The sequence below is a fragment of the Nycticebus coucang genome, chromosome 5, assembly GCF_027406575.1.
Source record: "Nycticebus coucang isolate mNycCou1 chromosome 5, mNycCou1.pri, whole genome shotgun sequence".
NCBI lineage: Eukaryota > Metazoa > Chordata > Mammalia > Primates > Lorisidae > Nycticebus > Nycticebus coucang.
Window position 1 is genome coordinate 69,922,245 of NC_069784.1, and position 11,910 is coordinate 69,934,154.

An 11,910-nucleotide genomic window follows, 5' to 3' on the forward strand; every position below is an offset into this window, starting at 1 on the left:
TAACCAGGTGTTGTGCCAGGCACCTGTTGTCCCAGCTACTAGAGAGGCTGAGGCAAGAGAATCATTTGAGCCCAAGAGTTAGAGGTTGCTATGAACGATGATGCCACAGCACTCTACTGAGGGTGACAAAATGAGATTCTGTCTCAATTAAAAAAAAGAAATGAAAATAAAAGAGTGATTGATATATATATATACATATATGCACACATACATATTTAAATTTTTGAATTTTTATATTTTCTACCTTGTCATTTGGCCTCTTTTAAATTTCAGACAAAAAGAAACGTATATATTAACTCCATAAATGTATATTACTGAACAGATACAGAGAATAAAGAACAGAGAACCATGTTGAGCTGTGGATAGAGTCTGGTCGAAAGAATTGTTCACTCAGTCTTCCTTTCCATGGGAGCATCCTCATTTTTTACTATAGTTCACTCATTTTTTTGGTCCTGTACAATTATTTCCTTTACTATTATGTATTCCTTGTTTTCCTATTTTGAAATTATATTCTTTGCATGAGGAATAAGACCAAAATAAGATCTGCTAATAATTAGACCATCATTTAATAATTTGCATTTTATAATTTTGCCAGCCACTGCTCTCATCCTTTTGTACTTCGTGAACCACCATCTGACCTTCTTTAAGATGTCACTCTTTGGTTCCTAATTCAATACATTGTAGTGGGGGAGGAGGTCATGTTGTAAAAATCATGGCCCACTGTGTGTTAAGAGCTGCTTTTCACTGTTTCTTGGGAGCAAGCTGTGCCACTGGCTACCACTTGCAGTATTATATCCAGTTGAAGCAACACCTGGATCATTAAATTTTTATAATAATTTTGAAAACAAAGGATCTGTTATAAAAATATTCCTTAAGGCAAGTATTGAATGTATACACACACACACATATACATCACACATACACATATATACATACAACACAAATAACATAAATCATATTTTAATAAAAGAATTTGAAAATTATAGAACAAGTGTTGTCTGAGATGCCAAGCCTAAAATTCTTTTTTTATTATGTTGATAAAAGGTATTTTATGCAAACATAAAAGCAAATTATGTAAGCAATTACAATAAGTAGGTGATGAGCAAAGTTGACATTCTTCTATTACTGCCATAATGATGATAATGTGGCTGTTGGCCAATTATTGAAAATAAAATGGTATAAAATTGAGATGTAAATGAAAAAACACAGAGAGTTATCAAACTATTTGATGAGTAAATAAATAATGAAGGATGGTGAAAGATCAAAAATAATTGATACTTTTCACAGTACTTTCAAACGTAGCTTAGTCTAATGAGCCCAGGTATCTGGTTGAAGGGTGGTGTTTTACTGAAGCATCTGCCTTTTCATTTCACTGACCTTAAGCTTGCTTTTCCTTAGCAGAGATAATAGACCTATATATGCTATATATTTTTATCCATTCATCCATTCTTAAATAATTAGATTGATTCCGTATCTTGGATGTTATAAATAGTGCTGCAGTAAACATGAGAGTGCGGGTAACTCTGATGTGCTGATTGGATTTCCCTCAAATATATATCCAGTAGGGGGGAAGCCGGACCCACTGCTAGTTCCATTAACTTTTCCCATAATGGCCATACAATGCACATTCCCTAAACAGTGAGTGTCCCGTTTTCTCCTCATCCTCACCAACATTTGTTTTCCTTAGTCTTTCTTCCAGAGGCATTTCCTTGTGGTTTTGATTTTCATTTCCCTGATGATTCGTGGTGTTGACTATATTTTCATATACTTGTTGTTGTATACCTTCTTTTGAGAAATTTCTATTGAAATATTTTGCCCACCTTTAAAAAGATTATTTATTTTAGTTTTATTTTAGCTATTGAAGTTTTTAAGTTCTTTATATATTCTAGATTTTGACCCATGGTCAGATGCACACTTTGGAAGTATTTTCTCTTATTCTGCAGGTTGGCTTTTCACTAAGTTGTTTATTTGTCATGTGAAAGGCTTTTAGTTTGATGTAATGTCATTTGCCTATTTTTGCTTTTGTTTCTTGTGTTTTTGATGTCTTGTTTTAAAAATTCTTGCTCAGCTCAATGTCATGAAGAATTCCCCCATGTTATCTTCTAGTAGTATCATAGTTTCAGATTTTACATTTAAGTATTTAATTCATGTTGAGTTGATTTTTACATGTGATGAGGGGTAGGGGTCTAATTTCCTTCTTTTCCTGCATATGGACACCCAGTTTAGCCAGTATAATTTATGGAAGGGAATGTCTTTCTCCCAGTGTGTGTTCTCAGCACCTTGTCAAAAATCAGTTGGCTGTAGGTGAATGAATTTATTTCTGGGTGATATTCTGTCCCATTGATCTGTCTATATGTTTTTATGCTTGTACCATGCTGTTTGGGTTACTATAGTTTTATAGTATATTTTGAAGTCAGTTAGTGTGATGACTCCAGCTTCGTTCTTTTAACTCAGGATTTCTTTGGCTGTCTGCAGTCTTTGCTGGTTTTAAAGATTCTAGGATTTTTAAAAATTTTTGTAAAGAATGTAATCAGCATTTTCATAAGAATTATATTAAATCTGTATATCGCTGAGGGCAGTAAGGCCATTTTAATAATATTAATTCTTAAAATCAATGAATTTAAGACATTTCTATCCATTTGAGTCCTCTTCAATTTCCTTATGTTTTATAATTTTCAGTATACAGGTCTTTCATCTCCTCATTAAGTTTATCTGTAGTATTATTTTTTGATGCTATTGTAAATAAAATTGAGTTTTTAAAATTTCTTTATAGATAATTCACTAAAGGCATAGAGAGACACTACTAGTTTTTGTAATGTTGATTTTGTATCTTGCAAGTTTATTGAATTTGTTCTAACAGTTTTTAGTGGAGTACTTAGGATTTTCTATGTGTAAGATCATGTCATTTGCACATAGGGATAATATGACCTTCTCCTCCCCAATTAAGATGCCTTTGTTTCTTTCTCTTTACTAATTATGCTAGCTAAGACTTCCAGTGCTATGGGAATAGAAGAGGTCAAAGTGACATCAGGCTTATTCAGGATAATGTCAGTGTGTTTATCATGTAGTGTCTTTATTGTGTTGGGGTACATACCCTCTATACCCAATTTGTTGAAAGTTTTTATCAGAAAGAGATATCGATAAAATATCTTGTATCTCAAATGCATTTTTTATATATATTGAAATGATCTAATCACCATGAAATGTCTTTTCCATTTTTCTTTTCTTAGTTGAAACAGTTGTCCTAATAGGCGATCTTGATTTTATTGTTTTTAGAAGACTTAAAATTTGCACTTAAAATATTTTCAGTTAATTAGGAATTAAGCACAAAAGCTGTCCTGTAGGTGGCCACTTTAAGAAACACACCCTCCCTTTTCTAGACTGGGACGCAGCTCACCTGCAGGCAGAGATATGCTTTATGAGGCTGCTTTTAACTCTGTTTCACACACAAAAAAGCCTTAATAGTAACAGATGATTGTCTCAATGACTTTGAGTATGTTGACATTATCAAGCTACTTTTAAAAGATGAAACTTTAATAAACCAAGAACAATACTTGGAAAATTTATTATGCTTTTAAATTTCACTTCTTTGTTTTCATTTGGTGGGCAATATTTTCCTATTATCAAAAAAAAAAATCAATGAGTAAGAAACCTTAACTCTTAAATCATGAAATGAACCTACATTTATCTAGGGAAAATAAACCCAAAGAATATAAACCAGAAAAGTGCAAATCGGTTTTAAAAATACGGTTTTAAATAGCTATCAGATGCAGTGCACGCTCCGTAAACTGCAGACGGCTTTCTGAATAAAATATGAGGACACGTAGCTCTGTGACTATCTATCTTAGTTAGTTAAAAAAAAAATGTGAAGAAAATTTCTAAATAGGCCATATAGTATCTGCAAAGGAATAAACAAAGTCACCAGCAGTGACAGTGTTTGCTTTTCATGTGGTGGAGCTGTGTGCAAATACAAGACCTAACAAATGTCAGCTCCTCATTTGCAAATGAAGATGTAGAAGTCAGTGTCTGTGACAGTACATGCAACAGTTCATATCGGAAGTCTGGCACAGTGAACTGACAGCTACAGAGGCGCTGCAGCGGCCCAAGCCTTTCTTTCTGCCTTCAAGTAATGGTAGCTGGGAAAGGGGGGGAAGTTAATAAATAAGTGATGAGGAAAAGCTGTGGGAGAATGGCATCTCTTCTCCTCTGCAAGAACTCATCTTCAGAGATAATTAACTAGGTGACAACATACAATGTGCCATTAACAGCAGCATTCAAATCATTTCTGGACTTAAGTACAGTTTTAAGCTGCTTATCAGATTCTCATTTCTGAATCCATTCAGCTGTCAGGCTTACATCCTGGCTCTTTATTGGAGCTCACACGCGAATCCCAAACCTTCTAATTTTCTATACAGATTCATTTCAGAATCAATTAGAGTTGGTGGCAGCCTTGTCCCTGTGTGCAAAGGGGATTAACTGGCCACTTACTCAGCTGAATCTACCTCTGAATGTACATTCAACCTTCCATCAAGAATGAGCTCTTTCTTTCCTCTTCTAGAGGACCCTTCAACAATTGAACCGCTGTAGACAACAGATGGCGGATAATCACTCCAACAGCCTCCAATTTTGTCAGGAAAGGAAAAGTGATCATCCAGCTCTCTCTTACAGTAGGTACGAGACCTCTGGGCATTTGAAGCATGTTCTGCTTTTAAAGTAGGGAAATCTGCAGTCGCCTCCGCCTTCTCCGGCAGTCTCCTAACAATGTCATCCCTGAGTCCTTGTCCCTGAAAACCGTCTCTTATCAACTGCGGCACATCTTTACGACTTCCGTCCTTCTCATTCCCCATTTCGCCTCGCCCAATTTTGCTGAAACCTTTGTTCTCTCCATATGCTACCAAGATCTTTAATATTAGCGATAAAATGCTTAATGTTACTCTTTGAAAAACACACTGTTAAGTAGCATACCAAATGTCTAAGGGTCTTGTAAGGGTTACTTTGCATATAAAGCACCTTGTGCACAGCTTAAATTTTTTTCAGTTCAGTTTTTTCTCTCTCTCACACACAAAAACATGGAACACTGATAATAGTTCACATAAATGTGCATGTTTATTTTTGATCTTTTCCTACATTCTGTTTAATGTAATAAAGGTTCAAATATCTTTTGTCCTATTAAAATTATTCAATTATGTTGTTTCTTAATTTTACATTTTACTAAAGGACTCCATGTACACAGTTTAAAAGCAAATAATAAGTCTTCCAATTAAAAAAGAAGAAAAATCAATGATTTTTACTTTTTATTCCCAGCAAGTGACACTTTTCAAGTATTTTATATGTTTCTTTGTTAATGTCTTTCATTTTTAAAAGTATCATGTCTACACTGCAATCCCCTTAACATTTTAATATTTTAGATGTTCTATTTTCACTTCTTCCTTAGAAATGTAACATTTGAATTCATTCACTCTGGGCTGCCATTCTGATGCATCAGATATATGGATTGGAATAGGAACAATAAGCCTGGAATCTCGGCCGGCCCCACTGAGAGCGGCCCTCCCTTTCCCTTTTCCTACATCGGACTATTGATGTACTTAACTTTGAGTTGCCCCTGATTATAAGATGCACATTATTTTGTTATTTCTTGGAAAAGGTAAAATTCTTCTAGTTAAATGTCTTCTTATTGTTAAGAATTTTTATATTATACCTATTTTAAGAGCCTTTTTAGACTTACTTAGGCTCGCATTATTATAACCCATCAAAATTTTGGTAAGGTGTTGATGCTATTTCTTTCAATTAATAATTTGACCTATTGATCACTTCTCAATGTAAGGTTGTTTTTATGTTTTCAAAATCTATATTATTGTTCTCTGTCTTGCCGAGTTCTAATAATACAGCACATGTAAAAAACTGCCTCACTGTCTCTTGAATTTTTTCTAAGCCTCTAACATCTTGACAGTTTCTTGATCTTAAGAGAAGATGCCAATAGGAAATTTTCAGACCACAACTAGCGCTCTTGTTTCTTTCTTAAAAGGTAATTAAAAAGTTTATTGCCTGAAAAATACAAGTGTCACAGTTGCTTCGACATGGCACTGACACTGATAACTATATTTCTTCATGTGCAGGCGAGAACAACTCTGTCACAAAGGGTGACTGGGGGAAATGTTTTATAAGATGCTTTTAGTGGCAAAAAAGCCACTAAAACACAAATTGTGAAAACACAGTAAAATTGTGTTCTCATGGTGTGTGTCACACTTTATGGGGGCAAGACATAATTGCAAGAGGGACTTTACCTAACAATTGCAATCAGTGTAACCTGGCTTATTGTACCCTCAATGAATCCCCAACAATAAAAAAAAAAAAAAAATTGTGTTCTCATTGCCAAGGGGTTAAAATAGGAAAAAGTAAATCTAATAATTGATGAAGTAATAATCAATAAATGATTAGATAAATATATTTCTCTTACAGTCTTAAGACTACTAAAGATAAAGACTCTACTAAAGACCTTCTTAAGACTATTAAGGTTCAGGTGAGCTGAGCAGTGAGTAATAAGCCCTGCTTTTGTTGCATGACGTTTAGCTATTCCTGGGTTGGATTGCATTTTTTATGTTCATTACATTTCTCATTGCCATTCAATAATTCTTCCACCATGCCTCTCCCACAGAAGTTTAAAACCCAGTTCAGTGCAGTCCAACTTGTCTGGAATTTTTTTTGCCCTTTGGCGACATCCCTCCTGGAAGTCTGTTTCTTTTAGGCTAAGGTGGAATCGCTGTTTCTACTGAGTTCTTTCTGACTGTCCTCAGAGTTCATTCCTTGACCACTTTTGTAGATCCCATGTCTTTTGGATTTTTTATATTTTATTGAGATACTTGGCTTGGCACCCATAGCACAGTGGTTATGGCGCCAGGCACATGCACGGAGGGTGGTGGGTTTGGACCTGCCTCAGGCCAGCTAACCAACTGCAACAAAAAAACAGCTGGGTATTGTGGAGGGTGCCTATAGTCCCAGCTACCTGGGAGGCTGAGGCAAAAGAATCACGTAAGCCCAAGTACTTTGAGGTTGTTGTGAGCTGTGACACCATAGCACTCTACTGAGAGTGACATAGTGAGACTCTGCCTCCCCCCCCAAAAAAATAGATGCTCATGAAACAGATCATTCAGATGACTGCTGAGAGGGAAATTTTTTAGGTCCTATTTGATTGATGGTTACAGTTGAGTATACAATAGACAATGTTTCTTAAAAATTGAAATGTCACTACCTCTGTTGCAGTCTACTCTCCCAGAGTCACTTTTGAGCATTCTAATGGCCTTAGGATTTCAGTCTTCTGTATGTGAACTCATTTTTCTCTCTAAAAGTGATGAGAATTTCTTCTATGTTAAAAAAAAAAGTCCTGCGATTCTATTTTAGTGTATACCTTATATATCATTGAACCCTTTAAAAAGATAGTAACATGTGTCCTGGGAATTTTTTTCCTATTAATTTTTGTTAATTTCTTCTTCTCCTTTTCCTTCATCCAGTTTTTTCTGGAATGCTTTTCATATGGACTTGGTGCCTCCTAAATGGAACCTATGTTATATTTATCATTTCCCTAATATCACACATCTCTGGCTTTTTAAAACCTTATCCCTGAGAAATTTTCTCAGCTTTAACATTAATTTCTTCTATGATATTTTTAATTTAGGTTATCAGACATTAATTTGTGGCTTTCATAATTTTAACTCTCAGGCAGATTTCCTTGTTCTCAGTTGATCCTTTTCTAATAACATCCTGTTCTTGTTTCACAGTGCAATATCTTCTCTTACACACACCACAGTCTTTGAATTATTTATGTGGTTGTGTCATCTTTATGTAGGGGTCTCATGTACTGGCAACATGTTACTATCAGTTTATATTTACCATTGAAGTGCTAATTGGGATTTCTGTGTGAGAAGCTGGGATTCATTTCAGATAAAGAGAAGAATATTCAAACATCAGGAGTCATTGATCTTTGCTCTTGTGACAGACATTTTCCCAGAGGAAATGAGTTAGGTGCCTATTTCTGGGACAGTGAGAAAAGAATTTACTGTCTCAAGTTCAGGTTATGCTATAAACTTCTTCAAACAATTTGCCTGTATTCCAGCACCAGTCTTTATTCTGGACCTTTTTCTCCTGCTTTTGTTTTCAGAGCATTTTGTTATTAGGTTGTGCTGCAGAAACTATTTTTCAATTTGCTACCTATTTTCTGCTTGGGAGCATTTCTCTTAATTATCAGACCCTTGTTACTACTTTCCAAAAATTTTTGATGTCACCCAACTTCCTGTCACGTCCTCATTGTAGAAATGTATATTTTTGAATATTTTACTCTCATTTTTCTCATGTTTCAGTAGAAAGTGGAGATAAATTCATATATTCAATTTAGCATGTAATTGCAGAGCTCAAAATTTAATGTTTTTCATAATACATGTATTAATGGCATATATTTAAAATATTCAATTTTGACATTGGTGTACCTCTATGAGATCGTGTCGAAAATCAAGACGTTGAACATAAATATCACAACCAGACGTTCCTTCAGTTTCTTTGTAATCCCCTCCTGCCCATCCTTGCATCCGGCTCCCCATTTCTGACCCTGGGCAAACACTGATCACTTTTTGTGTCTGGGTGTTAGTTTGCACTTCCCAACATTTTATAAAAATGCAATTGTACCTTATATGTTCATCCCTGACAGAATTTTTTCACTTTGCATAATTTTGAAAATCATCTGTTAAAAATGTATTGATATTTGCTCTTTTGGTGAATATTTCTTTTAAATTTTGATAGATTTGGGGGTATAAGTGGTTTTGGTTACAGGGAGGAATTATATAGGGATGATTTGGAGTTTTTAGTGTACCTGTCACCCAATAGGTAGTTTTTCTTCTCTCACTTCCCTCCCCCCTGTCTTGCTTCTGAGTCTCCAGTGTCCATTGTACCACTGTGTGCACCCCAGTGTACCTATAGCTTAGTGTCCATGGTGCCACTGTGTGCGCCCCCGTGTACCTATAGCTTAGTGTCCATGGTGCCACTGTGTGCCCCTGTTTACCTATAGCTTAGTGCCCATGGTGCCACTGTGTGTGCCCCTGTGTACCTATTGCCTGGTGTCTATCGTAACACTGTGTGTGCCCCTGTGTACTTATAGCTTAGTTCTCACTTAGGAGTGAGAACACTCCGGATTTAGTTTTTCATTCCACCAGTGCTTCAGCTAGGATGAAAGCCTCCAGTTCTCTTCACATTGCTGCAAACAACATTATTTCAGTCCTTGTTTATGGCTGAGTAGTATTCCATGCTGTATGAATACTACATTTTCTTTATTCATTTCTTAGTTGATGAGCACTTAGTTTGATTCCATATCTTTGCAACTATGAATTGAGCTTCAATGCACACAATTGTAGGTGTCTCTTTTGATGCAATGGCTTCTTTTCCTTTGAGTAGATGCCCAGTAATGAGATTGCTGGATCAAATATTATTATTATTATTAATTATTATTATTATTTTGAGACAGAATCTCCCTTTTTGCCCTCAGTAGAGTGCCATAGTATCATAGCTCACAGCAACCTCAAACTCCTGGGATCAAGCAGTTCTCTTGTTTCAGCCTCCCAGATACCTGGGAATATAGGCACCTGCCATCATGCCCAGGTCTTGTTCTGGCCTAGGGAGGTTTCGAGCCGTGAGCTCAGACATTCCACCTGCCTTGGCCTCCCACAGTGCTGGAATTACAGGTGTCAGCCACCCTGCCTGGTCCTGGATCAAATATTAGATCTACTTTCAGTTCTTTGAGGAATCTCCATACTGTTTTTCATAGAGGTTATACTAATTAACATCCCCATCAACAGTGTATAAACCTGTCTTTTTCCCCACATCCATGCTAGCTTCTATTATTTTTTGACTTCTTGATAATGGCCATGCTGAGTGGGATAAGTTGGTGTTTAATTGTGGTTTTAATTTGCATTTCTCTGATGATGAGTGATGCTGAGCACTTTTATATATATTTTTGGCCATTTGTACATCTTCTTTTGATAAATATCTGTTCATGTCTTTTGCCCATTCTTTAATGGAGTTACTTGTTTTTATTTATTGCTAATTTATTTAATTCCTTGAAGATTGTGGATATTAGTCCTTTATCAGATGTACAGCTTCCAATTTTTTTTTTTTTTTTGTCATTCCTCTTCTCTATTTAGTCTATTGATTATTTCTTTGGCTGTGTAGAAACTTTTTAGCTTAATTAGAAATATCCATCTATTTATTGTTGTGTTTGTTGCATTTGCTATTAAGGTTTTAGTCATGAATTTGTTGGCTCAGTAAATGTCCAGAAGAGATTTTCCTAGGATTTCTTCTAGAATTTTTTCTTTTTTTGTTTCAGGCCTTGCATTTAAGTCTTTAATCCATTTTGAGTTATTTTTTGATATAATGACAGATAAGAGTCCAATTTCCCATCTATTAATAGTGTGTCTTTCCCCCAGTGTGTGTTTTTGTCTACTTTGTCCAAGATCAGTTAGTTGTAGGTGGGTTTTATCTTGGTTCTATTGATTTATGTGTCTACTTTTCCATAAGTACCCTGCTGTTTTGGATGCTGTTATCTTTTAGTATAATTTGAGATCGGCTAATGTGATGTTTCCAGCTTTGTTCTTTTTGCTTAAGTGGCTTTGGCTATTTTCAGTCTTTTTTGGTTTTATATGAATTTTAAGGTTAATTTTTTTCTAGTTCTGTGAAAAGAGATATTAGTATAATAGCAGGTAGAATGACTCTGTAGATTGCTTTGGGGATTATGGTCATTTATATAATGTTAATTCTTCAAATCCATGAGCCTGGGGACACTTTTCCATTTGTGTGTGCTCTCATCAGTTTCACTCGTCAGTGTTTTGTAGTTCCCCTGGTGATATCTTTCACTTCCTTGGTTAAGTATATTTCTAGATATATATATTTTTTATTGTAGCTATTGTTAATGAGACTGAGTTCTTGATTTGATTCTCAGCTTGGTTGTTATTAATATATATCAATGAGTGTAATATCTGATTTGGATTCATCGATTTTGTGGCTTGAATTCATTTAACAAATTGTGGAGTCTTTTGGAGATGTCTTTAAGATTTTGTAGATATAAGATCACGCCATAGTAAATAGAGAGTTTGACTTGCCCTTTCCCAATTTGTATGCCCCTTATTTCCTTCTCTTCCTTATTGCTCTGGCTAGAACACTCAGTACTATGTTAAACAAAGAAAGGCATCCTTGTTAGGTTCTTAGGAGGAATGCTTTCAACGTTTCTCTATTTGGAATGATACTGGCTATGGGTTTGTTAGATATGGCTTTTCTTATTTTGAGGTAAGTTCCTTCTGTGCCTAGTTATTTGAGGGTTTTATCATGAAGAAGTGTTGGGTTCTATTAAATGTTTGTTTGTTTGCTTTTTGGTTTTTATTTCTCTTTATGTGGTGCATGACTTTTATAGACTTGCATGTGTTGAACCATCTTTGTATCACTGGTATGAAACCAACTTGATCATGATGAATTATCTTTTTGATGTGCTCTTGGATTTGGTTTGTTAATGTTTTAGGTCTGTGTTCATGAGGGATATTGGTCTGTAATTTTCTTTTGTTGTTGCTTCATTTCCTGGCTTTGGCATCAGAGTAATATTAGCTTAGTAGAATGGAAGGATGGACTCTCCTTTTCAGTCCTTTAGAGCATTTTCAGTAGGATTGGTATCATTTCTTCTTTAAATGTATGGTAGAATTTTGCTGTGATTCTGTCTGATCTGGAACTTTTTATTAGTGATTCAATCTTACCAAGCAAGTAGTCTCTCGCTGTATAGATATGCCACAATTTGTTCCTTCTTTTCACTATTGGTCAATATTAGATTGCTTTCTGTTTCATTCCTTTTGAAATGAAGCTATTAGTTATATCAGTATACCTGAG